The sequence below is a fragment of the Conger conger genome, chromosome 15 (assembly GCF_963514075.1).
Source record: "Conger conger chromosome 15, fConCon1.1, whole genome shotgun sequence".
Taxonomy (NCBI): domain Eukaryota; kingdom Metazoa; phylum Chordata; class Actinopteri; order Anguilliformes; family Congridae; genus Conger; species Conger conger.
The window spans coordinates 998,730-1,016,118 of record NC_083774.1 but is presented as its reverse complement, the minus strand read 5'-3'; the positions used below and the strand labels follow the sequence as shown (position 1 = coordinate 1,016,118).

Sequence of the window (17,389 nt, the reverse complement as noted above, 5' to 3'; positions counted from 1 at the left end):
TGCTGGGATAGGCTCCAGCCCCCCTGCAACCCTGTTCAGGATAAGCAGGTTTTCAGGCCAGATCTTTACCCACTTTCCACAGAGTTACTCCACTGTTACAGACACCTTCATTGGACAGATCTGTATACGAGTCTGGAGAGAAGAACAATGAAAGAATGGAAACAGTCTCTCAGTGAAGGAGTGTTTAAAAGTGTAGAGAGGAGTGTTGTCACTGGGGTCAGAGAATGACACCTTCCCCCTGTCCCAGTCCAGCTGCACTCTGACCCTCTGGAGTTCCCTCTGCACAGTGAGGGCTGTAGGTGTGGAGGTCAGGGCTGCGTATTTCCCACTGGTGTTTTTATATAAACTCCACACTCCTCCTGCTGAGTTCATTTTCATATCCCCTTTCCTGCAGATGGACTCTTTAACCACACCCACCCACCAGTCCCCACCCCCCACTCCTACATCCCAGCTGTGTCTCCCTGAGCTGAATCCCTCAGAGCCCAGCACCCAACCCCACTTATCAAATCTCTCTGGATTATCAGGAACCTGTTGTATCTCATCACTGCGTCTCACACTGGTCAGATCCTCAGACAGTGAGAGTTTGGGATGTGCTGTGTTTGGGTCCAGAGTCAAGGGACAGAGAATGAGACATCAGCACTGATCAGCACAAAGGGAAATATTGGGTTTCTCAGGATATGAACTGCTTTTCACAAAAACCACCATTACAACCTGAGAACTGATTAATTAAACTATTTCAAGAAACAAAATACGTCTAAAACTATTTCACACAGTGTATAATAATTGGAAGAGGGAGCAAAACCTCCTTCCCCTTCAATGCAGTATCAGTGTAAAAGCAGCATTTTATTATGAGCATCAGTGAGATTAAGGACTGGTGCTCAGTCTCTTCACTCCAGAGTTCTTACACAGACAGGACCAATATGACTCTGACTGGCTTCATCAGCTTGTGGAAAGATGCTGAAGATTCCCCCTGTACAGTGACAATGTGGAGCTCCCTGCCCCCATCTTCACCAACACACGGTACTTCAGATTGCCCAGGTGCTTGGCCACATCTATCAGCGGTCCTGAGACCGTCTCTGGATCCCCCAGTGTGCACTGGGCTCTGAAATAATATTCAGGAGTCACTTGTGCTGTGGGCGTGGCTTCATTACCATAGAAGATTATCAGCAGCAACATCAGATCTTCATTCTGTAAGAAAATGGCTCCATCCCTCCCAGCGTTCTGCCACACAGCCCCACTGAGAGACACACACTCACAGCCCCACTGAGAGACACACACTCACAGCCCCACTGAGAGACACACACTCACAGCCCCACAGAGATACACACACTCATAACCCCACTGAGAGACACACACTCACAGCCCCACTGAGAGACACACACTCACAGCCCCACTGAGAGACACACACTCACAGCCCCACTGAGAGGCACACACTCACAGCCCCACTGAGAGACACACACTCACAGCCCCACTGAGAGACACACACTCACAGCCTGACCCCACTGAGAGGCACACACTCACAGCCCCACTGAGAGACACACACTCACAGCTCCACTGAGAGACACACACTCACAGCTCCACTGAGAGACACATACTCACAGCCCCACTGAGAGACACACACTCACAGGACCTGATGAGAGGATGCAGTCTCCTTACCTGTTCTGTGAATCCTTGTAGCTCTGAAATAAGGAGAGTGAATTATTATGACTGCAGCAAATACTCATTCCAGTTAAACTGTGAATCCACAGGAACATCTGACTGCATGTTACTGAACATGCTTTACAAATGACATATTACATAGAAAACTAAATATGTGGCTTTAACACAGTTGTATATGTGAAAAATGCGTGCATGTAGGATGATGAATGTAGGATGACATGTGAATAAAAAAAACTACACCTTTTTTTAATTCTTCAGCTTGATAAAGTGTTGAAGAGATTTGATTATATTAGCCAGTTTACATGAAAAGGTGTTTTAGAGAATACTATATTTTATGAATGAATGTGTGTGAGCATTAACAACAGTTTGATTAGAGTCCTCCAGACAGAGTGATCGGGTCTTACCTGCAGGAATGAGAGGTCTTCAGCTCCCAGCTCCTGTTCTATGGCTCTGATCTGTTCTGAAAGGGATGATATCTCTTCTGTCATCTTCTCAATCTTCTCCTTCATCATCTGACTCTTCTGCTCCTCTTCCTCCCTCAGTGCAGTGATCCTGGCTGCCTCTTCATCTTTTAGGAACTGCTGAAGTTTCTCAAACTCCATCTTTATCTGTCTCTCTGTGTGCTGGGCCTGGCTCTGGAATAAACATTATTCACCATCATTTCAGCACAATCCAGAGCTGCATTTTCAACACTGTGATTGAAAGGCCTCAGTTCAGTACCTTGATGTGCTCTGCTGTTTGATCACAGATTAGCTTCACTGCATTGAAGGCTTTTAGCTTTTCCTGCAGTGGAGCCATTGCAGTCCTGAGTTTCTCCTGGAAAGACATGAACGAGTCCACACTTTACTGAGGAAACAGACCCACAGTAAACTTCACTGCCTACACAGACAGCACAAGAGCCCCTGCTCAGACAGAGGGGAGCCAGAGTGGACACTCAGGTCACAGCTTGTGTAAAAACAATGTATAAAATGATAAACTCAGAGCTACAATGTGAGGTGTTGTGGGGTTGTTGGGAGTGTTTCACTTGTGTATGTGTGAGTATTTCACATGTGTGTGAGGACACATGAGCAAGTACAATTGTGTTCAAATAAATAGCAGTGCTATAAAAAACAGTGAATAAAGTGCAAAAACATTTTAATAGCATTTAGTTCAATATTTCAAATGTCGTGGACATTCAATTCCAAATCAAAGCATAAGCCAATTTGATCAAGTCTGCGTTATTCTTTTGCAGAAAGCAAAGAAAAGGAATATTAATCTGTCCAAACAAATGGCAGTGTCTACTTTTTCTCTTCAAACTCTCTTCAAACCGTATAAACGGAAAAGATTTTTCAAGGTTTAACTTCACTTTAAATTACTGAACTAATATTTAGTTGCATAACCATTGTTTTTGATAACTGCTGCGCATCTGCGTTGCATCGAGTCAACCAACTTCTGGCACCTAGAAACAGGTATTTCAGCCCAGGATGAACAAACTACATTGCACAGTTCCCGTGAATTTTTGGTTTTTGCTTCAGAAAATGCATTTTTAATGTCACCCCATAAGTTTTCAATGGGGTTGAGGTCAGGGGATTGAGCTGGCCACTCCATAACTTCAATCCTTTTTGTCTGGAACCAAGATGTTGCTCACTTACTCGTGTGTTTAGGGTCGTTGTCTTCATAAAACACCCATTTCAGGGGCATTTCCTCTTCGGCAACATCATCTCCAAGTATTTCGATGTATTCAAACTGATCCATGATCCCTGGTATACGAACCCAACAGCGGAGTATAAAAAACCTCCCAAACCATGATTTTTGTGCCAGCAAGTTTCACTGTCTTCACAGTGTACTGTGGCTTGAATTCAGCACCCGGGGGTAGTCTGACGTCCTGTCGACGGCCACTAGACTCAAAAAGAACAATTTTACTCTCATCAGTCCACAGAATGCCATTTCTCTTTGGGCCAATCGATGTGTTGGCAAATTTTAACTGATTCTGCACATGCCCTTTTTTCAACAATGGTCCTTTACGGGGGCTTCTTGCTGATAGCTTAGCTACAAGTGCTTTACAGGTAAGTGTAGATCATCTTTGATCTTTCTGGAGCTGATGAATGGCTGAATCTATACCATTCTGATCTTTGACTTTGATCAGTTTGAACAGTAGCTGCTCACTTTCTTCTACGTCTCAGGTTTTCGTTGCCATTTTAAAGCATTTGAGATCATTTTAGCTGAGCATCCTATAATTTATTGCACTTCTTTATTCATTTTCCCCTCTCCAATCAACTTTTCAATCAAATGACGTTGTTCCTTGATGGCCCATTTTACTTAGCAATTCAGAAGGAAATATATTTTATCACAATGTGTGAAACATTTGCTTCCTTTCTTCCTTAATAAAGGACAATTAATGGCACCATGGTTTTTCACAGAATTAAACTATTATTTTGAACATACCCCTTTCAATGAATGAGTCAATTACTCAGAACAAGCAGCATGCATGTCATGACAGTTGGGTCTGTTGTTTTTCTATTACACTACTACATCTACAAGTAAATTATTTGCCAAGCAGAAATATCACTACTACTAATAACAGTGGTTCATCAGGTTACTAATGTTGTACGGCTATTTTCTTGAACACAACTGTATGTCCAGTGGGGTCCAAAAGTCTGAGACTACATTGAAAGTCTGGGATGTTTTTTAATGTAATCCTGGAAATAAAGAGTCACTTCAAAGCTTTGCAAGAACTACTCAAAGACCAAAGAAGAGCAAGGACTGCTGCACAATCCACAGTCACCTGACCTCAACCCCACTGAACATTTATGGGGGCACTTGAAGACGGACAAAAGCCAAGCATTCAGTTAGTCGGAGGGTTGCTGATTCAATTCAACCCTGGGTATGTCCCTGAGCAAGACACCTAATCCCCAAATGCTCCTGACGAGTTGGTTGGTGCCTTACATGGCAGTGTGTGCCTTACACGGTTGGTGTGTGTGTGTGTGTGTGTGTGTGTGTGTGTGTGTGCTTGTGTGAGAATCGGTGAATGAGAAGCATCAATTATACAATGCTTTGGATAAAGGCGCTTTATAAATTCCAACCATTATATTATATACTATTCTTCAGGTTTTGCACAGATTTGTGGAGTCATCATGAATGTTATCTTTTAACTCAACATGTTATGCTGATAATATAATTAATAATGAGAAAGTTCACATTAAATTAGAAAATAATGAAAAATAGAAGTATTTTCAAGAGTGCAACCAAAGTTTTAATTTTGTCCTTGGCGGAGCCTCATAGTTTTGGATGTGTGTGTATGCTTACGGTTTTGCTCTGTGCTTATTTCTGATGATGTAGCAAAAAGAAACTTGCACATTCTCACTTGAAAATGATAAAAAACTGTCTGGAAATTTTAACAAAATTAAAACACAATTATTTGAAGCTGTAAGAAAACATGACGCCCAAATATTTACAAAAAGTGGAAGGAGCAATGGTAGAGGATCACCAGGGAAGAACCCCACATCTGGAGATATCTATGGGCCTAACCTGCCCCTCTCTCCTCCCACTCTCTCTCTCCCCCCCCCCCCCCCCCCCGCCCTCTCTCTTGCCACTCTCTCAGTCATGATAACACAGAACCAATGTCAATAGATTCATTTTGAATATAAATTATATTTCTGACACAATTTACTAGTTTTGTAAACTAATCGGTCACAACAAAGACCAACTTCGTCAATGTGCAAATCTTTTTTAGAATCTCATTTTCCATACCTTGTAATCAGCATAATCTACTTTAAAATAGTTAGTTGTTAAAGTCTAAATTCTGTGATTAAACACTTACCTTGTTCTCTTCTGCAGCCTCCTGAACTGGTAGCATTTTATGGTTTTCATGTTTTCTTGAAGTTTGGCAGATAACACAGACAGGTATTTGATCCACCAGACAGAAGAGTTTGAGTTTCTCACTGTGCAGACTGCAGAGCACTTCAGATCCTGCTTTAGCTCTCTGACTTCTCTCCTTTAAGAACGCCTCACAGGTATTCTTCAGAGACAGGTTAAGTGGAGGAAAACTCCTCGAAGCTCTTTTCCTGCAAACTGGGCACTCCTGAGATCCCTTCTGATCCCAGTACTGCTGCAGACAGGCCTCACAGAAGCTGTGACTGCATCTCAGGACAACAGGATCCCTGAAGATTTCAGTACACACAGGACAGGAGAGCTCCTCTTCCAGGAGAGAAGATCCAGAGGCCATTCTGTCTCGTCTGTTCAGTCTCTGCTAAATCTGCAGTTTGGTTTCACTTTTACTTCCTGCTGTTACACACACTTATAATAGACTGTCTTTAAAACTGTCTGCTCTGTCTGCTCTTCTCAGTCAATATTTTTAGAAATGAAAAGAATTTGCAGTGAAATCATATCATAAGATCCCCAATGTAACTAAAGCACCTGTATGGGTGAAACTGTTAGACACACCTGTTTATCAGTGACAGCACTTCCTGTTAGACACACCTGTTTATCAGTGGGCAGCATTGTGCGACTGAGGTTTGATTGGCTGATCCACTGGCAATTTTACACCAGCCCTGTTCTTCAGGTTCTGTCAGTTCTCTTGTGTGTTCATGTAAATTCATTCTTACAATCAAAGGCCAAAGTCCTTTCACAATTATTTGCTTAACATGATTGTAACGTGATTATAGTTTGCTTTCTGCTCCTAGGTAACTAGGATGGGTCAAATGCAGAGGACAAATTACCCCACGGGGTTCAATAAAAGTGTATCTTATCTTCTGTCAAACCAACAACAATTGAGGAATATTGTAACAAAAAATGTTTGATACTATCTCCAAAATATCAACTAATGATTACATCACCAATCAACAAACAAAATAACCCAAAATGGTTTTCTCAGCTACAGTGGTAAGCAAAACATATCCCTTCGGGATAGAAAATGTCATATAAAATGAATTAATTCTTCAGTTATGGCCAAAATTGTCTTTTGTGCAGTCACCTTTGACCACCAAAATGTAAACAGTTCATCCTGGAGTCAAAGTGGACGTTTGTGCCAAATTTGAAAACATTCCCTGAAGACATTCCTGAGATATCGTTTTCACAAGAATGGGACAGACGGACGGACAACAGACGAACAACATACATAAAGCCTCCAGCCACGGCTGTCCCAGCGGCCCCCAGGACAGAGTGGAAAACCAGTGGCCCCAGGACAGAGTGGGGAATCAATGGCCCCCAGGACAGAGTGTGAAACCAGTGGCCCCGGGCCCCATCCCACTGGGGGAGCATCAGAGGGGATCACACGTGTTGTCCATGACAGTGGCCCTGTCCCTCTGAAGTGAATGTGACTTCACAGAGCAGCAGGAGGGACTTTCAGCATCATGGAATTCCCTGCTCCTGTAGCCCTGTATCCATGTGAGGGACACAAGCCCCAAACCACACAAGCCAGTGCTGCCATCTAGAGGTGATCATGCGCTACTACAGCCACTCTGAAGACTATACACTGGAAATGTGCATAAAAAATACTTAATGTATGGATTGTCTGTGTTTTGTTTTGTTTGCACATCTTGAGTCAGTCTCTGGAGCTGGCACATTTACTCACAAAGGTGGGTATCTTCTGATTAATCATCTCCACCAAGGGCATGACAGACAAGCCCCCATGAGAATCAAACTGGCAACCTCCTGCAGCAGACGTTCAGACTGCACTAGACTGTGGTGAGGCACAGTCACTCACTGTATTTATAAAATTAATAAAATAATAATAATTTGCCATTTAGCTGACACCTTCATCCAAAGCAATTTACAGTTGATTAGACTAAGCAGGGGACAATCCCCCTGGAGCAATGTGGGGTTAAGGGCCTTTCTCAAAGGCAAACAGTTAAGATCTAACTGTGGCTACACCGGGATTTGAACCACCAACCTTCTGGGTCCCAGTAAAGCCGCTAAGCCACTAGGCTACAGGCTGTCAGAAAAAAACACACTTATTATGAAATATACATTTATTCACTGAATTAATATCCGAGTGTAACTCCTGTCTGTAAATACAGAATCTTTTAGATCTGACCTTTACCCATTTTCCACAGAGCTACTCCACTGTTACAGACACCTTCATTGGACAGATCTGTATACGAGTCTGGAGAGAAACAGATTCAGGACCAAAGAATGGAAACAGCCTCTCAGTGAAGGAGTGTTTAAAAGTGTAGAGAGGAGTGTTGTTACTGGGGTCAGAGAATGACACCTTCCCCCTGTTCCAGTCCAGCTGCACTCTGACCCTCTGGAGTTCCCTCTGCACAGTGAGGGCTGTAGATGGAGAGGTCAGGGCTGTGTATTTCCCACTGGTGTTTTTATATAAACTCCACACTCCTCCTGCTGAGTTCATATTCATAACCCCTTTCCTGCTGATGGACTCTTTAACCACACCCACCTGCCAGCCCCCACCCCCCACTTCTACATCCCAGCTGTGTCTCCCTGAGCTGAATCCCTCAGAGCCCAGCACCCAACCCCACCTATCAAATCTCTCTGGATTATCAGGAACCTGCTGTCTCTCATCACTGCGTCTCACACTGGTCAGATCCTCAGACAGTGAGAGTTCAGGATGTGCTGTGTTTGTGTCCAGAGTCACAGGAGCTGAAGGGACAGAGAATGAGACGTCAGCACTGATCTGCACAAAGGGAAATATTGGGTTTCTCAGGATATGAGCTGGTTTTCACCAAAACCACCATTGCAACCTGAGAACTGATGAATTAAAGAATTTCAAAAAACAAAATACATTTAAAACTATTTCACACAGTGTATAATAATTGGAAGAGGGAGCAAAACCTCCTTCCCCTTCAATGCAGTATCAGTGTTAAAGCAGCATTTTATTATGAGCATCAGTGAGATTAAGGACTGGTGCTCAGTCTCTTCACTCCAGGGCTCTTACACAGACAGGACCAATATGACTCTGACTGGCTTCATCAGCTTGTGGAAAGGATGCTGAAGATTCCCCCTGTACAGTGACAATGTGGAGCTCCCTGCCCCCAGTACTCACTGTATTGAACAGTCCCCAGCATCTTCACCCACACTCTGTACTTCAGATTGCCCAGGTGCTTGGCCACATCAATCAGTGCTCCTGAGACCTTCTCTGGATCCCCCAGGGTGCACTGGGCTCTGCAATAATATTCAGGAGTCACTTGTGCTGTGGGCGTGGCTTCATTACCATAGAAGATTATCAGCAGCAACATCAGATCTTCATTCTGTAAGAAAATGGCTCCATCCCTCTCAGCGTTCTGCCCCACTGAGAGACACACACTCACAGCCCCACTGAGAGACACACACTCACAGCCCCACTGAGAAATACACACTCACAGCCCCACTGAGAGACACACACTCACTGCCCCACCCCACTGAGGGACACACACTAACAGCCCCACTGAGAGACACACACTCACAGCCCCACTGAGAGACACACACTCACAGCCCCACCCCACTGAGAGACACACACTCACAACCCAACTGAGAGACACACACTCACAGCCCCACTGAGAGACACGCACTCACAGCCCCACTGAGAGACACACACTCACAGGACCTGATGAGAGGATGCAGTCTCCTTACCTGTTCTGTGAATCCTTGTAGCTCTGAAATAAGGAGAGTGAATTATTATGACTGCAGCAAATACTAATTCCAGTTAAACTGTGAATCCACAGGACCATCTGACTGCATGTTACTGAACGTGCTTTTCATATGACATATTACATAGCAAACTAAACATGTGGCTTTAACACAGTTGTATATGTGTAAAATGTGTGGATGTAGGATGAGAAATGTAGGATGACAAGTAAATAAAAAAACTACCTCCAAAAATTAGACTTTAATTCAACTGCTTCATAAAGTGTTGAAGAGATTTGATGATATTAGCCAGTTTTCATGAAAAGGTGTTTAAGAGAATACAATATTGTATAAATGAATGTGTGTGTAAGGCGGAAATGATTACCTCTGGTATTATCACTGACAGTGCACTGGTCAGCTTGCTGACTTCATCTGATACGGTGGCAATATGTGGCTGTAAAGTAATTTACCTCTCCCCCCAGGAGCATACATCTTTAGCCCCCACTTTCTCTGCACGCATACAGGCGGGAGCATGTGAGAGAAACTCATACATTGTTCCCAAAACAGCTGTCTTCCTGAACCCCCTGTATATCACCCCCTCCTCTCACATTCCTTTCAGGGTTGGGGCACTGAAATAGGGTTCATGGCATGAAGTTGTTTCATGAAAATCCCAGTATATAGTAATGTAATATACCGTAAATACTCAAATTGTGTCCGGGGTCTTTTATTTACTTAGGCTGCACAAAGCACAGGCCTTTATTTGGGGCAGGCTTGTATTCGAGGCAGGCCTTTATTTCTTATTAGGCTCCTGTTGTAGAATTTTATTATTAGAAATAAAGTAAAAGGCTACACTTAAAGTGGGCCAACACTGTTCAACACTTCCTGAAACCTTTCAGAAAGCAGTTAGTGTTGGCTAATCAGGAAACACCGTTTGGTAAGTCATAGTGTCAGTCTTAACAGACTTAGTTCATTGCAAATATTCTCAAACACAATAAATCACATGCAAGTCCAGAATCCATAAAATAACAACTTGCCAGACACGCCTTCATGAACAATAACAAATTAGCGTAGATAACAGCAAGTGAAGGATCTTTTTTTCCTAAAGTGCGTTTTATTTTGAGACATGCGTTTCGTTTGGAGCAGCATACCGGTAGGCTATCAAAAGATTTTCGCTTTGGTGTGGGATTTAATTTACTTTTGGACTGTTTGATTCTATTGCTAAATGTTGGGACTGATGGGCACTGAAATCTGGGGGGTATTTGATGGTTCACTGTTAAGTTTTATGTAGTTGAAAGTGTCGGGATTTCCACCCGTCTGTTTATTGTGAGCCAAGGCAGCCGCTTTCATTCATTCATTCATTGAACGTGCGCTGTGCTGTAAACACATGGAAACCTTATTGCATAGCCAAGTAGACTAAATTGAGTTAATTTTTCATTTTAAGATTGACTTTTTATTAAATTCGTAGGCTGGAATGCCTCGCGGCAACTATTGTGTTTAAATGTATACTGCTTCAGCCTTTGGCAAACTATTTAGAAGGGGGCGGCAAGCAAACGTGTTGGAGACCCGACAACGACTTGTCATTGGCAACAGTATTAAACCAACCAACAATATAAAATATTAAGAAGAGCTCTTTTATTTCATTGAGTTAAATCGAAACAATGTCTTCTAGTGCTCATAGACTGATAGCCCTACTGGTAGGCAATATTACCCCGACTTGTATTTGGGGGCCGGCCTTTATTTGTCCGAATCGACCACGCCCCCGGCTATTATCCGAGGCCCGGTTTCAAATAGAATCCCGGACACAATTTTAGGATTTACTAATGTTTGGTATTATTCTGAATGCTTCAGTGTGACTGGTGCAATGGTCTAATTTCCATAACAGTATAAGACATCCTTCCTAAGACATCACAACCATCCAGGAACCTAGGGAAAACTGTGTGGAAATCTGTCCCAGTGAAAGCCATTTGCTTCAACCCCCCTGACCGAAATCTCACTGTCTGGGGAGGCCTGGCTCAAAATTCCAAAAGGTTATGAACGCCAGATTGTTCATTGTGGACCAAGTTTTATGATCAGGATCAAAGGCCTGGTTTGTGCTTTTAAGGAGGACAAACCAAGCAACCTGGGAGACTGTAGCCAGAATCCCACGCATATAGTGTTGTGTTTGATTTGCACTTTGTTGTACGTCGCTCTGGATAAGAGCGTCTGCTAAATGCCATGTAATGTAATGTAATGTAATATAGTGCATGTAGTTGTGTTCTCGTTCTTTGTTACCAGGTATAACTTTTAAGACTGCGATTTGGTTTGTATTGTAATACTTATTTGTCATTGAAATGAGATTAACTAAGCGACCTACCTGGTAAAATAAATTGTTAAAACTTGATTTGTGTGGTTTCCCTTACTGACACACTGTTACACAGGGGATGCTTGAATGACCCCCTCGAGTTGGTCCAGGGAGGATTTACGCTGAAGGTATCACGGCGTATTGCACCCGTAGACCCCTGACAGTACATTTATTTTACATTTTTTGGCATTTGGCAGACGCTCCTATCCAGAGCGACGTACAGTTGATTAGACTAAGCAGGAGACAATCCTCGCCTGGAGCAATGCAGGGTTAAGGGCCTTGCTCAAGGGCCCAATGGCCCAATGGCTATGCAGATCTCATTGTGGCTACAGTGGGATTAGAACCATCGACCTTGCGTGTCCCAGTCATGCACCTTAACCACTACGCTACAGGCCACCCCAGTAAATCGCTCGCCTCCGTGTGGTAGTTCATTCATGAAGAGAACGTTCATAGCTAATGTTGGTCTTCTTGGGTCCCTGCGCCACCGTCGGCCACACCCAAAAGTAGCTATTCCTGCGACCCCCGTAATGACTGCAGATATCTAGCCAGCTCGTGAGACGTGCACACAACACGCAATGTGACATGCGGTGGGACAAGCAGAGGACTGTTCAGAGAGAACATCTCAGTGCAGGATTCGTATAGCGATGCAGTCTAAATGATGAATAAGAATAGATAACTAATCTAAATGATTATTCAAATGGAGTCAGATAATACGAAGGTAGATTTATTGGCCCTATAGTGGAGATTCTTGGTCAGCCCGGACCAGTACAAAGTGGAAGGCAGAGTGGTAATCCTGTCTTTGTCACTTGGTTTATCTTTTCGCTAATCTAGTCTCTCCACATAGCGGTCAGTAACATTTAACCCTACTAACTTTCTTTCAGCAACACCAGAAGGACAACAGGCAGATACCTGCGCCCTCGCTAAACTCCGTCATTGGGTTAGAGTGGGGTTTTACACCGGCACAGGGCTTAGATGCGCGAGCATTAACAGCAGTGTGTAGAGTCCTACAGAGTGATCGGGTCTTACCTGCAGGAATGAGAGGTCTTCAGCTCCCAGCTCCTGTTCTATGGCTCTGATCTGTTCTGAAAGGGATGATATCTCTTCAGTCATCTTCTCAATCTTCTCCTTCATCTTCTGACTCTTCTGCTCCTCTTCCTCCCTCAGTGCAGTGATCCTGGCTGCCTCTTCATATTTTATGCATTTTATGCATTTTATGCATTTTCAACACTGTGATTTAAAGGCCTCAGTTCAGTACCTTGATGTGCTCTGCTGTTTGATCACAGATTAGTTTCACTGCATTGAAGGCTTTTAGCTTCTCCTGCAGTGGAGCCAGTGCAGTCCTGAGTTTCTCCTGGAAAGAAATGACAGAGTCCACACTTTACTGAGGAAACAGACCCACAGTAAACTTCACTGCCTACACAGACAGCACAAGAGCCCCTGCTCAGACAGAGGGGAGCCAGAATGGAGACTCAAGTCACAGCTTGTCTAAAACAATGTACAAAACTATAACCTCAGAGCAACAAAGTGAGGTGTTGCTGGGAGTGTTTAACTTGTGTATGTGTGAGTATTTCACATGTGTGTGAGGACACATGAGTATGTATGTGCAGTGGGGTCCAAAGAAGAGCAAGGAGTACTGCACAATCCACAGTCATCTGACCTCAACCCCACTGAACATTTATGGGGGCACTTGAAGACTGACCAAAGCCAAGCATTCAGTAACATCACAAGATGCCCTTTGGAACATTGTCAAATAATGCTGGGATAACATGGATCATCTGGTTTTGCACAAATTTGTGGAGTCCATGCCAGCTTGAGTGCCCGTTGCCATTAAAGCAAAAGGTGGACAAACCACATACTAAGAAATTCTTAAATTAACATCATCTTTTCAAAGATTCAACTTTTGACTCAAATTGTTATGCTGATAATATAAAAGCATTTTCCAGGAGTGGTCACAGACCTTTGGAGCCCACTGCATGTGTGAGTATTTCACATGTGTAAGTGTGTTTCACATGTGTATGTGTGAGTGTTTCACATGGGTAGATGTAAGCAAAGTTTGAATTTTGCCCTCGACCGCCCCTCATAGTTTTGGATATGTGTGAATGCTTACGTTATGGTCTGCGTTTATTTCTGACGATGTTGCAAAAAAGACACTTGCGAATTCTCACCTAAAAATGACAAAAACTGTTTTCCATATTTCTTTATGGAATACATTTTTAGAAAATATTAAAATAATTAAGTTATTTGAAGCCAAAATATTTAGGAAAAGTGGAAGGAGCAATGGCAGAGGATCACCAGGGAAGAACCCCACATCTGGAGATATCTATGGGACTAACCTGCCCCTCTGCCTATTTATGAATAGTTAGTCATTAAACTGTTATCAAAGACTTACCGATTGCTCTTCTGCAGCCTCCTGAACTGGTAGCAGTTTGTGTTTTTCATGTTTTCTTGAAGTTTGGCAGATAACACAGATGGGTATTTGATCCACCAGACAGAAGAGTTTGAGTTTCTCACTGTGCAGACTGCAGAGCACTTCAGATCCTGCTTTAGCTCTCTGACTTCTCTCCTTTAAGAACGCCTCACAGGCATTCCTCAGAGACAGGTTACAGGGAGGATGAGTGTTAGAATCTCTTCTCCTGCAAACTGGGCACTCCTGAGATCCCTTCTGTTCCCAGTACTGCTGCAGACAGGCCTTACAGAAGCTGTGACTGCATCTCAGGACAACAGGATCCCTGAAGATTTCAGGACACACAGGACAGGAGAGCTCCTCTTCCAGGAGAGAAGGTCCAGATGCCATTCTGTCTCCATCTGTTCAGTCTCTGCTAAAACTGCAGTTTCACTTTTACTTACTGCTGTTACACAAATTAAAACAGACTGTCTTTAAATTAGTATCAATTCCCTACTCTTCTCAGATAATATCTTTCAAAAAGCTTTTGTTTCTGAAACATATTCACAGTGAAATCAGATCATAAGTGCCCCTTTGTAATTAAATTTCCTGCGTGTGAGACTTTGTACTTCCCGCTTCCTGTTTGACACGTCTGATTATCGAAGACACTTCCTGCAGGGGGCAGCATTGTCCCAGGTTTGAGTGGCTGATCTGGCAGCAGTTTTACACCAGCCCTGTTCTACAGGTTCTGACAGATCTCTTGTGTGTTAATGTGAATTTGTTGAAGTTTGATCAAAATGCCCTTATTGAAAACCAGGAATGATGAAGTTTGATTTAAATACTTTCATTAAAACTGTGAAATGGTTAGAATAGAGAATCATGTGCAAAAATACTCTTTCCTAAATGTTACTACATATTACATTACATTACATTACATGGCATTTAGCAGACGCTCTTATCCAGAGCGACGTACAACAAAGTGCAAATCAAACACAAGAACAAGTGCAAAGAGGACCTGAGAAAACAGTACAGTTCCGAGTCCTAGTGTAAACATATAGATAATCAGAACCCTTGAAGAGTGGGGGCCTGTAGCATAGTGGTTAAGGTAAATGACTGGGACACGCAAGGTTGGTGGTTCTAATCCCGGTGTAGCCAAAATAAGATCCGCACAGCCGTTGGGCCCTTGAGCAAGGCCCTTAACCCTGCATTGCTCCAGGGGAGGATTGTCTCCTGCTTAGTCTAATCAACTGTACGTCGCTCTGGATAAGAGCGTCTGCCAAATGCCAAGAATGTAATGTAATGAGTACAATCAACTTTCAAACTAGCATACCACAGTTGGCAGCTAGAATACAACAATACAACAGCCAATAAAAAACAACAATACCTATACAAGTAACAATATCAATACAATCTATACCTAAGTGCCATTACAGTCTTACATATCTATATACTATATTTCAAATGCTGTTTAGTACTACAATGATGAGCCATAATGTTTGAAGAATCATTATTGATTATATTAAAACCATCTTCAGCAATTAGAACTGTGTGTCTGTTAAAACACATTGAGCTGCAAAGTACAGTTTGTTTAATGAAAGTGCAGAGAACACTTAATCAGGTGTTTAAAAACCGTAGCATTGGATACGGCCTGTTTTGACTGAGTGATGCAGGTCAAGCAATGTGGGTCTTTGCAGAGAAATGTTTTGAGTTAGTGATCACCAGCCAATTTGCCTGCATCATTATATAGGCGAAAGGTTAAGACAGCTCAGCTTTCATAGAGTGACAGAAAATATTAAGGCGGGTCCAGAGAGACAATGTGACGTTTGGATGACAGATGATTGGTTAGCTATAATGTATAAAGACTAGGATACTTCCTACTGTTACTTTGGAATTCTCTGGTCTCTGGAAGCTTCTTGCACAGAGCACACAGACTCCCCAGATTAATCTGTTTTATTTAAAACTGAAGATTTGTAATGAGCAACTACTGACTCTGAATATTTCTTCAACATCATTGCTGCCAAAACAACTTCACCCATGTAAAAGGGACGAGGAGGAAAAGCGACAAAAAATATTTCCTCAACAAATCCAATCTTACACCTGAAAGGCTAAGGTCCTTTCACAATTATTTTACTTAACACTGGCAAAATCCAGGTTTTGGTGATTTTAGTTTGAATTCTTTGTCCATCAAATGCTGAGCTTTAATGGTCAAACCATTAAAACGTGAAAAAAAAATACTGAATGTATGTATTGTCTGTTTTTTGTTTTGTTTGCACATCTTGAGTCAATCTCTGGTGCTGGAACATTTACTCACAAAGGTGGGTATTTTCTGATTAATCATCTCCACCAAGGGCATGACAGACAAGCCCCCATGAGAATCAAACTGGCAACCTCCTGCAGCAGACGTTCAGACTGCGCTAGACTGTGGTGAGGCACAGTCACTCACTGCATTTCTTAATCGGCCATTCACCCTGCATACTACAACCATCTTAATCTGCTATTCACCCTGCATACTACAACCATCTTAATCTGCTATTCACCCTGCATACTACAACCATCTTAATTTGCCATTCACCCTGCATACTACAACCATCTTAATCTGCTATTCACCCTGCATACTACAACCATCTTAATCTGCTATTCACCCTGCATACTACAACCATCTTAATCTGCCATTCACCCTGCATACTACAACCATCTTAATCTGCTATTCCCCCTGCATACTACAACCATCTTAATCTGCTATTCACCCTGCATACTACAACCATCTTAATCTGCTATTCACCCTGCATACTACAACCATCTTAATCTGCTATTCACCCTGCATACTACAACCTTCTTACTCTGCTATTCACCCTGCATACTACAACCATTTTAATCTGCTATTCACCCTGCATACTACAACCATCTGAAATTGCTATTCACCCTGCATACTACAGCCATCTTAATCTGCTATTCACCCTGCATACTACAACCATCTTAATCTGCCATTCACCCTGTATACTACAGCAATCTTAATCTGCCATTCACCCTGTATACTACAACCATCTTAACCTGCTATTCACCCTGCATACTACAAACATCTTAATCTGCTATTCATCCTGCCTACTACAACCATCTTAATCTGCTTTTCATCCTGCATACTACAACCATCTTAACCTGCAATACAACCTGCATACTACAACCATCTTAATCTGCCATTCACCCTGTATACTACAGCCATCTTAATCTGCCATTCACCCTGTATACTACAACCATCTTAACCTGCTATTCACCCTGCATACTACAAACATCTTAATCTGCTATTCATCCTGCCTACTACAACCGTCTTAATCTGCTCTTCACACTGCATACTACATCCATCGTAACCTGCTCTTCACCCTGCATACTACACCCATCTTAATCTGCTATTCACCCTGCATACTACAACCATCTTAATCTGCTCTTCACCCTGCATACTACAACCTTCT

The 17,389-nt window shown here is 42.7% G+C and overlaps 2 pseudogenes; both read right to left on the bottom strand.

The window, feature by feature from the left end:
* Positions 1-84: 84 nt before the first annotated feature.
* LOC133111856 (E3 ubiquitin-protein ligase TRIM35-like) lies at positions 85-6,040 on the bottom strand (annotated as a pseudogene).
* Positions 6,041-7,693: 1,653 nt separating this feature from the next.
* On the bottom strand, positions 7,694-14,333 carry LOC133111855 (E3 ubiquitin-protein ligase TRIM35-like; annotated as a pseudogene).
* Between the last annotated feature and the right edge of the window lie 3,056 nt (positions 14,334-17,389).